We start from the raw sequence: 17,892 nt of genomic DNA, 5'->3' as shown, positions 1-17,892 counted from the left end.
ATCTTAATGTCTCCTAAAGTCTTAGCGTCCCCTGTTCTCTTGTGTTGTGTTTCTAGCTCTGCTAATTCTTTTTCAAATAAATGTACCTATTTTTGATAGAGTTCAGTACCCCTGCGTGTTTGGTGAGAGCGATCTCCCTGATGTACACCTTAAAGGCTCCCACACAGTGCTCAAGCTGTCCACTGTGCCGATATTATTGTTAAAGTATTTTTCTATTGCTTGTGCTATCTCTGACTTACAAACAGGGTATAGCAGTGAATATGGGGGGAATCTCCAGGTGAATGGTGCCATGTGGCGTGGCCATAGTGCTAAATCAAAGATCACTGGGGAGTGGGCAGAGTAGGTGCGTGGAAGTGGCTGGCTTTTTGCCACCCTAGTTTTAAGGCTCTTTGATATGAGCCAGTAGTCCAGTTAAGGTCTGTCTCTTCAACTTTTGCTAAGCGCGCCCTCTGCCGTGGTACTGTGTAGGCTTGTGTCCCGTGATTATCCCACAGTCCTCTCCTCTGCCAAGAGTCTGTGTTTGCTCACTTTCTATCTGCCTACAGTTTACTCTTTCTGCTTTACACTGGTATCTACTGGGAAGGTTGTGCCACACTACACTTTCTTTTGGGCCTCTCAGTGCATATTGCTTACTGGTGTCCACACAGCATTTCCCTGCAGCCTCTCCACTCTTGATAGCATGCGTGTGCTGGGCTGCAGTAGCCCGAAAATTGCGGCACCCACCCCCTGGATCTGTTTTAGGCCTTGGTGCCCCCTGTGACTTTATTTATTACTGCCTGCTGTTGTATTCGTTAGACCGTTCTTCTTCAATTCATCTCCTCCTGTGTTGTGACGCCGGGTGTCCCACTTGCACATATTCTCCTCAGACCAAATGGATTTTTACTAGCTCTCTCAGATGCAGCCGGTCGTGGGCTTATCCTTTCCCTCCATGCCTCCTGTGCCAGTTCTTTTAATGACACCGTGAGTTCGCTACTCTCGATGTGGAGAGTTCATTTGGGTCGGGCGCTCTATATGCTCCTTCTACGCGCCTCTCGCGTCGGCTGCAGCTCACCGTCGTACCTGCTGTGCGAACAGTCTTTTATACCGTCAGGGCTTGTGTGACCTCGCTAACAGGATCCCATCTTCGGCTGCCCGCTGTGGGTTAGCCTTTTTCGTCCCACCTCAACACCCCTGATATTCTCCTCCATGCTATTCTGCACACGGCCCCAGGGGCTTTTGTTCTCAGCCGCCATGACAGATGCGAGCCTGTCCCAGCTTCGATGAGAAGTTTGCACGCTACGGCTGCTTTAACTGAGTTCCAAGGGGCCAATTCTTAGTACCAGGCAGCATGGATTGCTGCGCTTTGCTTTTTTGGTACAATTCATCTCTGTGGGTGAGAGGATTCTGCTTCAGCGACGGTCGTGCTCTCGGAGCTCCACTCCATTGATGCCATCTTGGAGCCAGGCAAGCTCCGCCCCCCACTCTTAGTGTGTTTAGCAGTGTTTCGTGGTTGACTGTGTCAAATGCTGATAATCGGTCCTTCAGTATGAGAAGGCAGGAATTCTCTGTGTCTATCATCTTGAAAATGTTATCTGTGAGAGTACTGTATCCTACCCTGAAACCGTATGGAGTATGTCAAGTAGATCATGTTTTTTTTATGATTTGGTTGAGCTGTGTCCATTCACATTTTGTGAGAGGAATGGAAGGTTTGTTACAGGTCAAAAATAGTTCAGGGATTGGAGTTGGCTCCAGGTTTCATGAGGCGTGGTGTGACCTGAACTAGTTTCAGGTATGAAGTGTTGATTATTCTGATTCAAATGGGTGCATAGAGGTGTCTAGTTGTTGGTGTAGTAGGTCAGCAATGTGGGATTAAAATCTAAAACAAGTTTTAGGAGATCATTTTCTATGACGGTTTAGAAATTTTTGCCATGATGCATTATTCTTCAAAGGTTAGGCGTCATGTTGTTTAAGCACATAATTTTCCGTGGCCACTTGAGTTAATTGTTGGACATTGTCTGGTGTAGGGATGTTGTTACAGCTGTGATTATTGAGATATAGTTCAACCCTCCCCATCTTGTCTATAAAGAACACTGCAAAGTATTCCCATTGTTTAACTGTGGCCATTTGGCTCTGCACATTCCTCAAGTGTGTTTGTTGGTTGACAATGCTGTACAGTTGGTTAGGGCAGTTCCAGTTGTGAGCAGCAGAAATAAGCTTTTGTTCTGAAGATAAGATTTTTTTATTTATTTATTTTGTTGTGTAGGGTGTGAGGTATGAGGTGTGATGTTGAAGGAGTTTGCCTCCCTCTTCTCTTACTTTTCTGAGATGTTTTCTTTCTATATTGATATCTTCATTGAACCATTTGCGTGATGGATTACTCCTGAGTCTTTTTACTTTTAGAGGTGATACTTGAGTTCATCCAATAATGACTCCTTGTAGTGTGCATTTAGCTCCTCTTTTGTAGGTTAGCCCTTTTTTGGTGGTAAGTTAGCACTTACCTTGTCTGTTAACTTGTTAGTGTCTATTTGTTTGATGTCCCTTACCCAGTGTTTGGGTCTGTGAATATGCCCTTTGGTTCTATGAGGAATTGAGGTAAGGTGAAAAAGATTGATATTATGGTCAGACCAGTATACTGTTAGAATGGACTTGATTGTCAAAGCATCTGGTCTGGCTCTGATTAGGTCTAAAATGGCCCACTTAACATAGATTGTATTATTACATTGGTGTCTGAGGTCATCGTTATCCCGGAAAGCAATGTTGCCAGCTATTAGAGTGTTGTTGGTGTTATGCCAATGTATTTTGAAGTCCCCTTGGAGGGATTGTTGGTTTGTGAGAGCTATTCATTTTTCATAAAATTGTTGTTCGTCCCCTGAAGGATGATATATGATGCAGAATCTGATAGTACTTTTCAGAGAGTTCCACTACTATGCATTTGAAGGAAGAGTAGTTATCAGTTTTAAAAGTGTTGATTCTTTGTATGAATACTACTCCAGCTCCCTTCCAATCCTCCCAATCAATGCGTATTATTTCAGGGTGGGCAGAACTTATTAAGTTCGACTCCGCAGATTTCTACAGAGTTGGAGTTCCTAAAAACTCTGTGAGATTACACGGACTTCTGCAAGTAGTGGAATTCCAGTTCATCAAGCTGCAACCACTTATTTTTAACACAGTGTGAAGGGCACCATGCGGAGTGCCAATGGGTGCTACTTCTTTCTGCTGCTCGAGTAGATTTTCTATTCGAGCAGCATCTTTTGCAATACAAGTGGCAACATTCTCAAAGCGAGTGGTAGTGACCTGCTGCGACCTCCCCCTGTTGAGCAATCTCGCTGAGAGGTGGTGTAGTGCTCTTTTTTGTCATGCTCACCAACTTAGGGTTGGAGAGCCATGTGCAAGGAAAACTCCACAAGCAGAGTGTTTCCTGAACACTGTGCTACAAGCGAAGTGGTCAAAATACCACAAACTCCACCGACCAAGTGGACTTTACCTCCCACCCTTAGTTTGTTTGACAAGTTTGAGGGGACAAGAAGGTGAAACAGTGGTGAAGCAAAGTCATTCAACCCTGTTTCTGTCAGAAAAGTGATTTCAATTTTTCTGTGTTAGGATTCAACAATTTTTGTTGCTTGTTTTATTGCCAGCCTGCAATTGTGTAGCATACACGTGCTACTTGATTTATTGGTCTTCATGTATTTGTCTTGAAGTGTTAGTATAGAGATGATTTAATTCAGTGCTCTTTTAGATTTTTGAAACATTACCTTCAGTTACTCATGTGCACAGGTTTTGCAAATCTATCTCGTTGTAGACCTTTTATAGCAGTAGCATTGCATGATTCAAGTAGGCCATCTAATTTGTCTTGATTCATCCTGTTTGTCATTCATTGAGTTCTCTATATGGTGGCATAGAGGGCTATGGACAGCAGAGACTGGTCTAGGTTAATTGGTTGCTCAATGTTTTTCCTGGGTGTTTGATTTTGTCCTATGTTTCATTTGCTTACTCCTTTACCCAATTAGTGGCTGTTTTAGCCTGACTCTTCTAGCCTAAAGCTCTTCTTCAGTTGAGGGAGGTAGATAACGGTTTTCAGGTTGTAGGGTAGGGCGAATTGAGTCTTGGTATTTTTCTTCTTAGGGAGAATATTTTCTTTTGTTATTTAATCTTTTTCTGGATGTGAGGATACTTCCTTATCATTAAGGAGAAAACGCTTATAGATAGACTAAGTCCTCTTTATTTGCTTGTGCCTCTAAGCTTTTATCCATGTATAAAATGAAGTCCTCTTTCTTTGTTTCTTGCTTGCTGTCTGATGGTGTTTGTCTTTCTTTTCTTTCATTGCCTCTATCTAATGCTAGTCCGGCACCAATATGGCCACTCCTGAGCCCAAGATGGGAGAATAAGGAGGAGGAGGAAGAGGGAGACTATGCACATCGAAATGGCTCAGGTACCTACCAAGGCAGAAGCCAGCTTTAATCCAGTATGGAGGTATTGGATGGGAGTGGGGGGCCTGGCAGAAAAGCCCACACTCTAACCCTGCCCAGTTGGTCATTCACTGAGGTGCATGGTTTTCTGCCCATTGCGTGCGCTCCTTGCCCGGGAACTACTTGCTCTATTCTGCTCTCTGGTGCCTCCACGGTCTGCAGCTCCTAGTGTGGGGGGGGTGAGCCTCTTACATGTTGCCGATTACTTTCCCCATCTTCCCCCACAGTCCACCACTATTGTCTGTGTCACAGTGGACAATGGAAGAAGACCCTCCTTGCAATGCACTGGGTCTTGCACCATGCCGGGCAATTTCGTTCATGGCCCAGGTTCTCTTGCTGTTTCCCTGTCTTCTCCTCTTGTCAGCAGGCTGAAGTGGGGGTTCCCAGTTCCTGTGATTCACCTGTTCCTCAGAATCACTGGGGCAAGATGGATCTCATTGTTTCCTCTCACAATATGGCCAGTTCTGTGAGCCGCCTTTTAGCCCGATCAGCAGGGCTGTTTGGTGTTTTTCACCAACTAAATGACATCAGGGTCTAGGGAAGATGGCCCTCCTCAAACCCCCACCAGAGTACCTAATGAATAATACACACACCATTTTCTGGAGATTTTTATTTGTACAGCTACCTACTTGCTTGTTTTCAATGTGATGTTCCTCACTAGCAGCATGCAACGTCCTTGAGATAACCCTGGAGACTTGAATAAACTGAGACTTTCCTGTTGTCAGTTACTGTTCAGCACAAACATACTCCACATAGATCCCATTACCAATTTTTGCTTGCTTCTGACCCTGAAACTCAAATCTCTTTTTGAGTCATTTATCACACTTATTAAAGTGTCCTTTCAAAACTAAAATAAAATAAATGAAATTGTCCTTTCCAAACTAAAATGGCAATTGACTGTCTCTGAATGTTGCCAGGGGCCAATCTATGCATCACATTCAAATGTGTTGTTGGAGAAGCGCTGTAGATGTTAACAGAAGACTGTTTGAAAATATGTTTCACTTTCTAATATCGAAGTCTATGATGGTATTATAAGGCAGGCTCTACCACATGGAATATGCAAACCCTTTTATTTATTACTGCTTCTAAATATTGTATTATTTCAACACTGCGAAGTCAATGTATTAAAGCAAAAGTTACTTTACATACAAAGGGTACTTGTAGATTCGGGAGCTTTACCCTGCCTGGAATGGAAAGGCGCTTTCTAATGCAAATGGTAGAGGAAGAGGAATGCAACAAAAAGAAGAAAACTAAACTCAAATAACTTCCAGACATCACTGTCGGTGTGCTTTAGAGGCATGTTGAATATCATGTTATCATGATTTTATGTCTTGAATTTTAATATGTATGTCAGTGACAGTAAAGGTATCTTGCTATATATCACACAAATGTCATATAACTGCCAGAATGTATTGTGGTCTTATTCACTATGGAAAAATATTGCTGCGCTTTCATAATGTTGATGTAATAAAAGTGAAAGTTCAATTTGTCAAATGCAATAAATTAGCAAATAGGAGTTTATTTAATTTAGATTTAACACAATATTCACAGGATGTAATACTTATGCCCCATTACGATGGCGGTCCTGATTATTATAGGACTGACCTGCAGGCAGTCTAAAAGTGCTCTTTTCTACCGCGGCTTGAGCTGCAAGCCCACGAAAAGGGCAGCAACAAAAGCTGCAGTAGGAGAAGGCACTTTGTGCAGATCGATGCACCATGAGTCAGGCACCATGTGGAGCCTGGCACACAGGGCATGGATATGAGGATGGGCACTACATGTGTCCCCGGGGTCACTTAATAGTGGCCTACGGGGAACGAGAGCCCTTATTGGGGCTGCTTCCTGTCTGCCGTTTCATGGGAGTGGGACCGCCATGAAAAGGTAGTCAGAAAGGGATATCCTAATTCCTACGGCTATGCCTACACAGGCACTGCCTCCATGGTAGGATTAGGAATCCGACCGCTGTTCCGACAGACTATTTGATCCTGAGGGAGGTGGTGGTCCTACCCCCGGCCTCTGCGGTCCGACCAGCTGCATTGGAATGCAGCGGTTGGACCAATGCCCTGAATGTTGGATAGCCCGCCACTGACAGCCTGTTGGTGGCGGTCGGCTCGCCATTTTAATGAGGGCCTAAGGTATTAAGGCTTAGACGTCAAAGCGATGTACATTTGGTATCACAATGTTTAATAGAATCAGTCTAATGCTGTCATATTCATTGTTGGTCTGCCATTGGCTGTACTTTTCACTCTGAACTTGGAGCACTATTCGAGGACTGAGCAATTTATCTGGCAGAGTTGATGCTACTGGCTTGTTTTACACATATTTATTAGTTGGGCAGATAATCTCTACCACATTGACCTGTTTCCAGATATGGGGTCAGATGATTGTATGATGCAGTTGACTTTTATCCACAATCAGGCACATGCATCAAAGAAAAAAACGGTCGCAAACGGACAGATTCTCAGAATCTGCCCCTTTGCGACCGGTATTTTTGCATTTGGGATGCATCATCTCAAATGCAAAAATCGCAATTTAAGGAATCTCTCAATTGCGATTACTTAAATTGCAATTGCATTTAAGGAATCCCAAATTGAGATTCCTTAAATGCAATGCATTAAAGTAAAAAAAAATAGCGATTTCGCTAATAGGGGGAGCAAATTACCATGAAGTTGAACTTCATGGTAATTTGCAAAAACTTTGAAAAATGCACTTTTGTGCATTTTTCTAAGTTTCATGTTGTGCACACACATGCCCTTAAGGCATGTGTGTGCAACATATGTGCACAGATCAATTTCAGGGGTGCAATAGGGTGTCATTTTGACACCCTTGCACCCTTGAAATTGCATGAGCTATTTGCGAGTACCTACTGGTACTCGCAAATTGCTCATGCAATCTCCAATTCATTCCTATGGGCCTGGAGGCCCATAGGAATGAATGGGACGGCATTCCTTAATTGCGACTCGCAATTTGCGAGTCACAATTAAGGAATGTGCAGGAATCGCTATTTTTATAGCGATTCCTACATGCATAGGCTTTTGCAATTCCCTAATTGCGATTCCTTAATAATCGCAATTAAGGAATCGCAAAAGCCTACGTTGATGCATGTGCCAGTATATGCCTTAACTTTATTATAGGGTGTGTACAAGAATATCGCTGTCAGAATATTGTCGTATATAAATATTGTGTCCTAAATAACATTTAAAAATTATTTCCCAATTGTAGGTAATAACTGAACATCTACACCTCATTTAAAAAAAAAAAATGTTTTTATTAATTATTCCCAACAATACACATCTGGCATTTTACATTGCAATAATGTTATTCAGTACATATCATGACAGTATTACCTTGGTATAGTCTTTTGGCATCTTTGTTTATGCATTTATATGGCTATCTGTTCCACCCCTTAGTTTTACCTCCCTGTTTCCTTTCTCCTTATAACGTTCAACACTCGCATTTAGATTCATTTTCTACTCACAATCAACACATACCTCAGTGATCTGCTTGATAAACGCATAAATATATAAATAAACCAGTCCCACTCCTATGTACCTCCCCATCCTGTGCCACCGGTGTGTCCTTCTTACATATAATGAAAACAAACAATATTATATATTATTCCAGATTAATGTAGCTCCTCAGCATCTGATCTGCTCAACCCAGCCTATTATTTTCCCATTTCTACATCGGCGCCCCCTGGGAATGTCAGGAACCCTCCTATGATCCATCAGCTCGGGGTGTTCCCATCGGCATATCCAGCGCCGAATCTACATCTGACTGTTCCAGGAATCTGCAGTAATACAACTAAGGCCTCCCACGCCTTTGCAGTTTCTAGCGCTCTATCAATGTTAGTTCTCTTAGCTTGCCGGAACCGAACTGTACTCTCACTGGTTACCCATTTAATTAATTCTGCCTTCCATCGTGCAATACTGGGCCCTTGCTTGGATTTCCAATGCGTCGTGAGATCCCTCTTGGCTAGCAACAACCCTAAGTCCAAGAACTTTCTCGTGACTTTTGTCCTAGGTGTATGTGGAAACCAGTGCAATAAACATGTACCCATGCCCGGCTCTATATGTTTATCTGTAATCTCACAGAGAATGTCAAACACTTCCTCCCAGTACGTTCACCACTGCGGGCAACTCCACATCATATGGTGAAACTCCTCCCCTTCTAAATTGCAACAAGGGCATTGGGCTTCATCCACTTTAAAATACCTATTTATCTTGGCCGGAGTTAAGTACGCCCTATGTAAGATGTAGAAGTGAATCAGTTGGAACATGGCATTGCGCGTGCTCTTCCACGCTCTCTCAACTAGCCCGGCCCACGTTGTTTCAGGAGTCTCCTTACCAAGGTCTGCCTCCCATTTCCATTGTAATTGGCTCAAGGGTTTCATCCCCTCGCTCACCATCCATCTGTATAGACACGTAATGGCTTTGAAGGACCCCGCTGCCATCACCACATACTGGCACACCATGTACGTCTGCGGTTCCAATAACCCCCCTCCCCAATGACGTTGAATTGCTGACACAAGGGCTGAATGCAATAAGAAATCACCCCTGGTAAGGCCATATGTATCCTGCAGCGCCTGGTAGGGTAAGAGAGTGCCATCTTCATATAATTCTCCCAATACTTGTACCCCCAACTCCTCCCATGCGGACAGAGCAGTCCAATCTCTCCCATGTGGAAGAGCAGTACACACACCCTGTAATGCCAAACTTAGATCTCCCCTGGACCAAGGTATGTACCACCACTTTCCCAGTGAGAGAATATCAGTTCCAAACTTATGGAATATAACATATACACAGCACTACCTAAGGTGGGCAAACTTTCAACACTCCCCAAAGGCAAGGCAAGCTCTAGAAAGAAATATACTTTACACATCACTTGCCAGGAGTAGAACAACTTCCTATAACACAATTACCTGCTAGAAGGGAATTCACCCATCCTTCTACAACAGAATACTTGGCCAAGAAGAGTCCACACCTCCTGCTACAAGGAAAAGACAAATTGGTATATCTGGGATGTATTTATTAGTAAATAGCACCACACGGTAAGCCAAATGCACCTATCATAGCAGACTCTGACATATCAATAATATGATTGAAACACAATCAAGGCAAACATATATGTAGAAATATATATGTATGGATATAAGAATCAGAAAATAAGAAGGAAAGGAGAGAATCAGTAAAGAATCAAGAGACAGTTAGTAGCAGAGACACCTCACCTACTGCTCCATCATTTCACCCCACTTCGCTCAGGGGGAGTCCATTGCTTGAACCGGGCGAAAGCTCAGAGGTGACACCAGCCTCCACTCTTCCGTGACAGCACGTCTGCTCCACGGCGTGAACTTCCACCAGGCCAGTGTAGGCTCCCCTTTTTAATACAAATTCAAACACAGCGAAACTTCTAGCAAGCCTCACCCCCTCGTTCTCATGAAAGCCCGTACCAGCCTGCTCCAAGGCCACCGCGACGGTTGATCAGGCCTTTGCTATGGCTCCGAGACAAACCATGTACTTTCCTCTGATAAGAACCAGTTCTCTCTAGTCAGTAAAGTGTGAAAAAACAGGAGGAAAGCAAAACATGCCCTCTTCACCTCCGCAGCTTCGTGCAGGCACAGAAAATGGCTTCAGCGTGAAAATTGAGTTAGTTAAGCCATGCACACAGAAAGGCCCAAAGCAAGATGAAATTGAAAAGCAAGATGACATGAGAACATGTCAAAGGCAAAAGTCAGCACTGCCATAAAGCAAGGTAAAGTCAGAAAACAGAATGACATTAGACAGCGTCAAAGCCAATAGGTCAAAGTCATAATTCACCTAACCCAAATAACATTATACACTTAATCCCTCAGTATCCAACATTGAGCACATGTGTGCACCACCACCCACAACACTGCACATCAACATCCCATACCTTCTATTCTTGGAAAGACTATTCCACTAAAAGGCAGAAGAGAAGCGGGCATATGCAAGCCCATCCTACAGTAAGGCTAGGGCAACATAACACACTTAAGTCAGTACAAAATGGTGGTGGTCGAGGGTCATCATAGGGTGTTAGACCACAAAAGTGGCTCATTCACTACATTGCACCCCATGACCCTCGATCATCACCATTCACATATGTCAAAAACAAAATCTCTGAACTAAAGGCACAACTGTGAATGAAGCACTGCATCTCTTAATTGAAAGCAAAACCATTTAAAACTACATTTCGAAATTGAAAGACACAACTACTAAAAAGCACATGTTGAAACAGCAACTCATGTGTTGAAGTGGCTACACAAAAATATATAATTCAAAACAAATCATGACGAAAAAGCAACTATGATCAGAATACTACATTGCAAAACTGAAAAACTCATCAAAAGTACACTAGAATCACTTTAGAGCAAATAAAGGCTGCATTTTCTAAATACATGTAAAGGCAATAACTCAGGTGCATCTAGAAATAGCTCATAGATATCTGGATGCATGTTTAATGGATACACAAAATAAATGAATCAAGCTCTTGAATGCTCCTAATGCCTCTAATGGTTAAACTAGAAACTCTACTGCAAAACTCATATATTGTAGCAACAGCAACAGGTTTTTTTCTCTTCAGTCTCTCACTCAGAAAATATCTACTCTAATTTCAGCAAAGCGTCTCTATTAGTCTCCATCCCTAAAAACAAAAACAGTCCTTCTGCATGAAAAACACACAGCCTTCTCCCATCGCATCTGAACTTCACGTTGACAAAACAGTTCTGGCAAAGCACATCCTGTAGTTCCCTATTCTTCACTTTTACACAAGCAGTTACCCTGTGTGAAAGACACACAGCCTTCATGCATGTAAAGTCAATCTCACATAAAGGAGCACATCCTGTAGTTCTCACTTTGCTTGGAAAGAAGCAGTTCATCTGTGTAGGACACAGCTCTCCGGCATCTATCTGCATCTGTATCTCCTTGACAAAGGAGGACCCCATCCAGTCTGGGTAGCCACAGGACATCAGCATCCATCAGCCACATGACATCAGCCGCCATCGTCTGGTCTGGCGATCACTCCAGGCTTGGGGGAAGGGAGTCCCACACACACGTGGGAACTGGGCAAATCTGAAAAAGAAACAAGCATCACTCTTCTTGCAAAATACATTTTTCAAAAGCACACTTTTTCCATCTTGCATTTCTAAAAGTACAATATTTTCATTTCTGTCTACATAGCTCTCCTCTAGCTCTGGGGAATTATCAAAGAATTCTACCAACGCTTTAGCCTCTGAATTCTTGGTAAAATCTCTCTTTTTCTTTACACAGCAAGAAGGGCTGGGGCAGTCTCCTTCTCTCACTTCTCTCACTGCACCCCTCACAGGTGCTGCCCCCCTTCACAAAAATCTCTGCGGACACCAACTGGCCCCTCGCCAAACATAACAAGCAGAGACTTTTCTGCTGCCTCTAGCTCTCACCTTATCTCCTCCAAGGCCGAAGTGCCCTGCACTCCTACCAACTTTCGTCTGCTCCTATCTGCTCTGCGACTCTCCTCATGGGGGGGAGAAGAAGGAAACCTGCGCCTTTGCAAGCCTCCCAAACATCTATCTCCAAGAAGCTGTCTCTGTCTATTGGGGAGAGGAGCTGGGATGACCCCTCCCGTAGGAATTCCTCCTCAGTCTTCACAGAAAGCCTGAGCTCTTCTCAGCGTTGCTGGATGATCTCACTGCAAGCCTCCCAAAAATCAATCTCAAAGATGCTTTCAAATGAAGCACCAACAGTGTATTTCATTTCTTCCTGTGTGCCAGATTTCTATGTGCACCCACTCCCAGAACAACTCTTTACATGTCTGAGAGGAAAAACAGCTTTAACCTCTCCTGACCTCCAGCAAGACTTCACATTCTTTAATCTGAAAATGCTCCCCCTTTCTGTCTAACTAATTCAAGTAAATTCTTAACTGTCATTAGTCTATCACCTCATGAAAAGAAAACTAAACTGCTCATTGGCAATATCAAAAGTCACATATCAAGTCCCATGCTACTTCTGTAACAATATCTGGGACAGTATCAGTCAAAGAAGGTATATGTTTGTCCAATTCGCAATAATCAACTGTCATGCGCCAAGAATGATCACATTTGCACACAGGCTACACAAAATCATTTTATGCATTTGTGATTAGGTCACCAAACCTACCTCTATCAAGTCCTGCGCAAACTGCTTTTCTGTCTATATAGGCCATTTAATAACCATCGCAATCTCCCATAGGCAAACCACATTTTCTCTAACTCTGTTCTGTCCAGTATCTTTTGGTGTGCAAAAGCACAGAATCATCGGCATTTGTCCAGCATCTGAATTTAAAAGTGACCTTTTCTTTCCCTGCACTTTCCTGTAACTAAAAAGGGCACATTGCTCTTGAATCAACTCACTGTTGGTCTGTTTACCTTCCTGCACATTCCTTTCTGGCTGAAAAACCTCCTCAGAAGAATTAATTAAAACCATCTGTGTAGCTTGTAGTCTGACTGCATTCTCTGTTACATTTATCAAATCTGAATCATTCGGGCATCAACTAGCTCTGTTTTCAACTCACTACGTTCTTTTTGCAAATGCTCACATTTTTGATGCATATTAACCAACACATTTAAAATAACACCGCTGTCTCTGTCTAAAATGTCATAAATCTCCTGCTGATTAACACCCTTCATCGCAACTCCGGAGTCTGCAATCTCAAAGGAGTCCCACGTATCACTGTTATGCTCTGTTATTTCACTTTGCAACTGAAAACATTTTATATGCATTCCTTAACAAACACTTGAAAGGGATCCAGCCCTTTCTGCCTAACGTAGCAAGCTATTTATACGCACTTTTTACAGAACACACCTAAACACACACACACCAATTCTAACTCAGCACAATTAGCTCACTTCAAGAGCCAGCACATCATATGGGCTACCCCCATGCAAATAAATCAATTGATATCTAAGAGTCTGCTTTCAATTTCTAAAAAACATATTTCTTTCCCTTTTAAATCAACGTTCACATCCTGCAACCGACTACGCCAAAATGTAATGCCAAACTTAGATCTCCCCTGGACCAAGGTATGTACCATCACTTTCCCAGGGAGAGAATATCAGTTCCAAACTTATGTAATATAACATATACACAGCACTTCCTAAGGTGGGCAAACTTTCAACACTCCCCCAAAGGTAAGGCAAGCTCTAGAAAGAAATATACTTTACACATCACTTGCCAGGAGTAGAACAACTTCCTATAACACAATTTCCTGCTAGAAGGGAATTCACCCATCCTTCTACAACAGAATACTTGGCCAAGAAGAGTCCACACCTACTGCTACAAGCAAAAGATGAATTGGTATATCTGGGATGTATTTATTAGTAAATAACACCACACGGTAAGCCAAATGCACCTATCATAGCAGACTCTAACATATCAATAATATGATTGAAACACAATCAAGGCAAACATATATGTAGAAATATATATGTATGGATATAATAATCAGAAAAGAAGAAGGAAAGGAGAGAATCAGTAAAGAATCAAGAGACAGTTAGTAGCAGAGACACCTCACCTACTGCTCCATCATTTCACCCCACTTCCCTCAAGGGGAGTCCATTGCTTGAACCGGGTGAAAGCTCAGAGGTGACACCAGCCTCCACTCTTCCGTGACAGCACGTCTGCTCCACGGCGTGAACTTCCAGCAGGCCAGTGTAGGTTCCCCTTTTTAATACAAATTCAAACATAGCAAAGCTTCTAGCAAGCCGCGCCCCCTCGTTCTCATGAGAGCCGTACCAGCCTGCTCCAAGGCCACTGCAACGGTTGATCAGGCCTTTGCTATGGCTCCGAGACAAACCATGTACATTCCTCTGATAAGAACCAGTTCTCTCTAGTCAGTAAACTGTGAAAAAACAGGAGGAAAGCAAAACATGCCCTCTTCACGTCCGCAGCTTCGTGCAGGCACAGAAAATGGCTTCAGCATGAAAATTGAGTTAGTTAAGCCATGCACACAGAAAGGCCCAAAGCAAGATGAAATTGAAAAGCAAGATGACATGAGAACATGTCAAAGGCAAAAGTCAGCACTGCCATAAAGCAAGGTAAAGTCAGAAAACAGAATGACATTAGACCACGTCAAAGCCAATAGGTCAAAGTCATAATTCACCTACCCCAAATAACATTATACACTTAATCCCTCAGTATCCAACATTGAGCACATGTGTGCACCACCACCCATAACACTGCACCTCAACATCCCATACCTTCTATTCTTGGAAAGAATATTCCACTAAAAGGCAGAAGAGAAGCGGGCATATGCAAGCCCATCCTACATTAAGGCTAGGGCAACATAACACACTTAAGTCAGTACAAAATGGTGGTGGTCGAGGGTCATCATAGGGTGTCAGACCACAAAAGTGGCTCATTCACTACACACCCAAGGGAATCTCCGGAGCATATGGTCAGGCTATCCCACCTCTACGTTAGCTCCAGATCCAACACTGCCTCAGCGTCCGCTCTTCGTGTGATAGCGATCCAAGGTGCAGTCGCAGATGAAGTATATTAAAGGACAATACGTGACACGGAATCCACCGACTCACTGCGCCATCTGGGCCCCTAAACTCCCTGGCCACTGCCTGGGTAAACGATTGCAGTTGGGCTGCCAAATAATACAGTTTGAAGTCTGGGACCCCCCACCCTCCCTCAGCTCACGGTCGCATCATTGTGGCCAAAGCCGCCCGCCATCTGCCATTCCGCCATAAGAATCCTCCTACCAGATAGCGGAGCGTTTTGAATACTGAGCTCGGTATCCAGATCGGCAGCGCCCTAAAATAATACAACAACTGGGGGAGAGCCACCATCTTCAGGAGTGCTACCTGACCCACTACCAATAACGGTAGCGTACTCCAGAACGTTAGACTACCCTTAATCCCTCTCATAGCTCTACCTATATTACCTTCTAACAGGTCCTCCTGCGTATGATAGATATTAGTTCCAAGGTAAGGCAAGCAGCGAGGCTCCCATCGTATATCCTCCACCTGGGTGGGACCTGTCATCGATACGGCCACAGGGAACAGGCAGGTCTTCGCCCAGTTCACCCACAGCCATGAAGTCACTCCGAATGTATGCAGTAATGACGTTGCCCCCCTCAAAGCTTCCCCTGTATTGGCCAGTCATCTGCATAAAGCGATATATACTGCACGTCTCAGCGTAATTCCAGGCCAAGGTAGTGCCTCCCCGACCTGGCTTGTGCGGCCAGCAGTTCGATGGCCAAGTCAAATAGCAGAGGAGAGAGTGGGCACCACTGCCGTGTGCCCCGTCCAACCGAGCAGGAAGAATAAACCGTCACTCCCGTCTCACTCGAGCCGTCGCAGATCTATAAAGGATCTCCGTCCATCCCACAAATGTCTCCCTTAGGCCAATCACTCGCATAACCTGAAACAAGTATGGCCATTCCAGGCTATCGAATGCCTTTTCAATATCAACCGAAAGGACCATTGCCCCCCTAAATGCGAAGTAAGCGTTGCACGTTAATAGACGTATTCCGTGTGGGGATGGATCCCGCCTGATCCTGGTGAACCAGCTGTACCATTTACGGGAGGAGTCGGGTCGCAAGGATCGTACTCAGAATTTTATAGTCAGTGGTTAACATTGAGAGTGGGCAATAGGCCATCTTATCAGAGGTGTCCCTCCCAGGCTTCAATAGCGGAATAATAATAGCCCCCCGAGTAGTTGCTGGTAACTTCCCCACCTTCTGTGCCTCTTGGAACACCGCCAGCAGCCGTGGATCTAAACAGTCAAAATACACTGAATAGAACTCTATGGGTAGTCCATCCGCCCCCAGTGTTTTGTTATGCGCCATATGCTTAATTACGCCCCGAATTTCTCCTATCGTGATCTCCTGCACTAGCAGGTACGCTTGCTCCTCATCCAGCTGAGGCAACATCAATTCTGACAAGAAATCCCCTGTGGCATCCCCGGAGTCTCGCAATTTGCTGCGGTAGAGCTCAGTATAATAATCCAAGACCAACCCATTGATCTCCTGCTGTGTATAAAACCGACTCTCCCGTCGGAGCTGTCAGACCCAATATAGGTGATCCCCGGGGGTTTGGGTTAGCTAACCACGCCAGTAACGTACCCACCCTATCCCCTTCCGCATGCGCCCTCGCCTGATATGATCTGTGGTCAAAGCAGCACAACTGCTCCACCTGCGCAGCTACTGCCTCCCTAGCATCCGAAACCTCCCCTTGTGCATCCGGGTCCTCTGGCGGGCTCTCTTGGCCATCCGCAAATACTGTTCTGCTGTCTCTATGTCATTCAATAGTGTCTTCCTCACCCCTACCATTTTAGTGATACATAGGCCCCGCACCACTACCTTAAAGGCATCCCACTCCAGCGCCAATGTTGATGCTGTGATCTCGTTCTTGCTAAAATACTGAGTTATGCCCATCCCAAGTTCTTCGTGGAAGACAGTGTCCTCCAGTGTCTCCGGTCGTAGCCACCAGGTCGGTATCACAGGTCTCTCCCGGTCCCAGCGTATCTTTTCTAATAATGGATTACGATCTGACAATGTTCTGGTGAGATATTCACTGTGGCCCACTTTAGCATGGATATCAGGGGTAAATAGTATCGCATCAAGCCGTACATGCAATTCATGTAGGGCGGAGAAGTAAGAATAGTCCCGCTCCTCCAAGTGGTGCGCGCGCCATGCATCCACCAACCCCCAACTATTTTGCCAGTCACGCCTAGTCTTGGAGAGTCTATGTATAGGGGCTTTAGGCAACGGGGGTGGGACCTATCCATCTCGCTGTCCACTACAGAGTTGAAGTCCCCTCCCATCAATACTGGACCAGTCAGGTACGGTGCTAATCTTCCTGATAGGCAACTAAAAAAGGAAATCTGATCTACATTAGAGGCATATATACTACATAGCGTCACATCTACGCCATTAAGGCGACCCTTCACTACCACAAACCTCCCATCTGGGTCCACCAACTGTTGAGTCGGCTGAAATGGGACTCCCGCTGTAACCCATATCAGAGCTCCCCTAGCGAAAGCTGAGTATGTCGTATAAAAAAGTTGCCCTCTCCATCTGCGCTTCAATGCCAACCCCTCGGTTTGATTAATATGAGTTTCCTGGAGAAAGGCTATGTGAGTCCCCCTTCGCACCAAATAGGCATGCACCTTATGGAGTAGTATTATCGTATGAAGCCCCTGCACATTGCAGGTAATGCATTTCAATTCAAGTAACGTCCCCATGCTGAAATCGAGATCCCACAGTCAACTGTTCACAACGCTCAAACACACCGGTGGCTCTAACTACCCCCCAAAAAAAACAAAATTTCCCCTATATCCCCACCTCAGAACAGGCTCTAAAAATCTAGTACCCATCCAAACTAACACTCTAATTGTTCCTCCGGTAATTACAGAGGAACCACACCCACATAAATATAGGGGAAGCGGCCTAGAGCCATAGATGAGTG

Source organism: Triturus cristatus, chromosome 2_2, assembly GCF_964204655.1.
Source record: "Triturus cristatus chromosome 2_2, aTriCri1.1, whole genome shotgun sequence".
Lineage (NCBI taxonomy): Eukaryota > Metazoa > Chordata > Amphibia > Caudata > Salamandridae > Triturus > Triturus cristatus.
The sequence above is the reverse complement of the archived record's forward strand: the minus strand, read 5'-3'. Positions refer to the sequence as shown.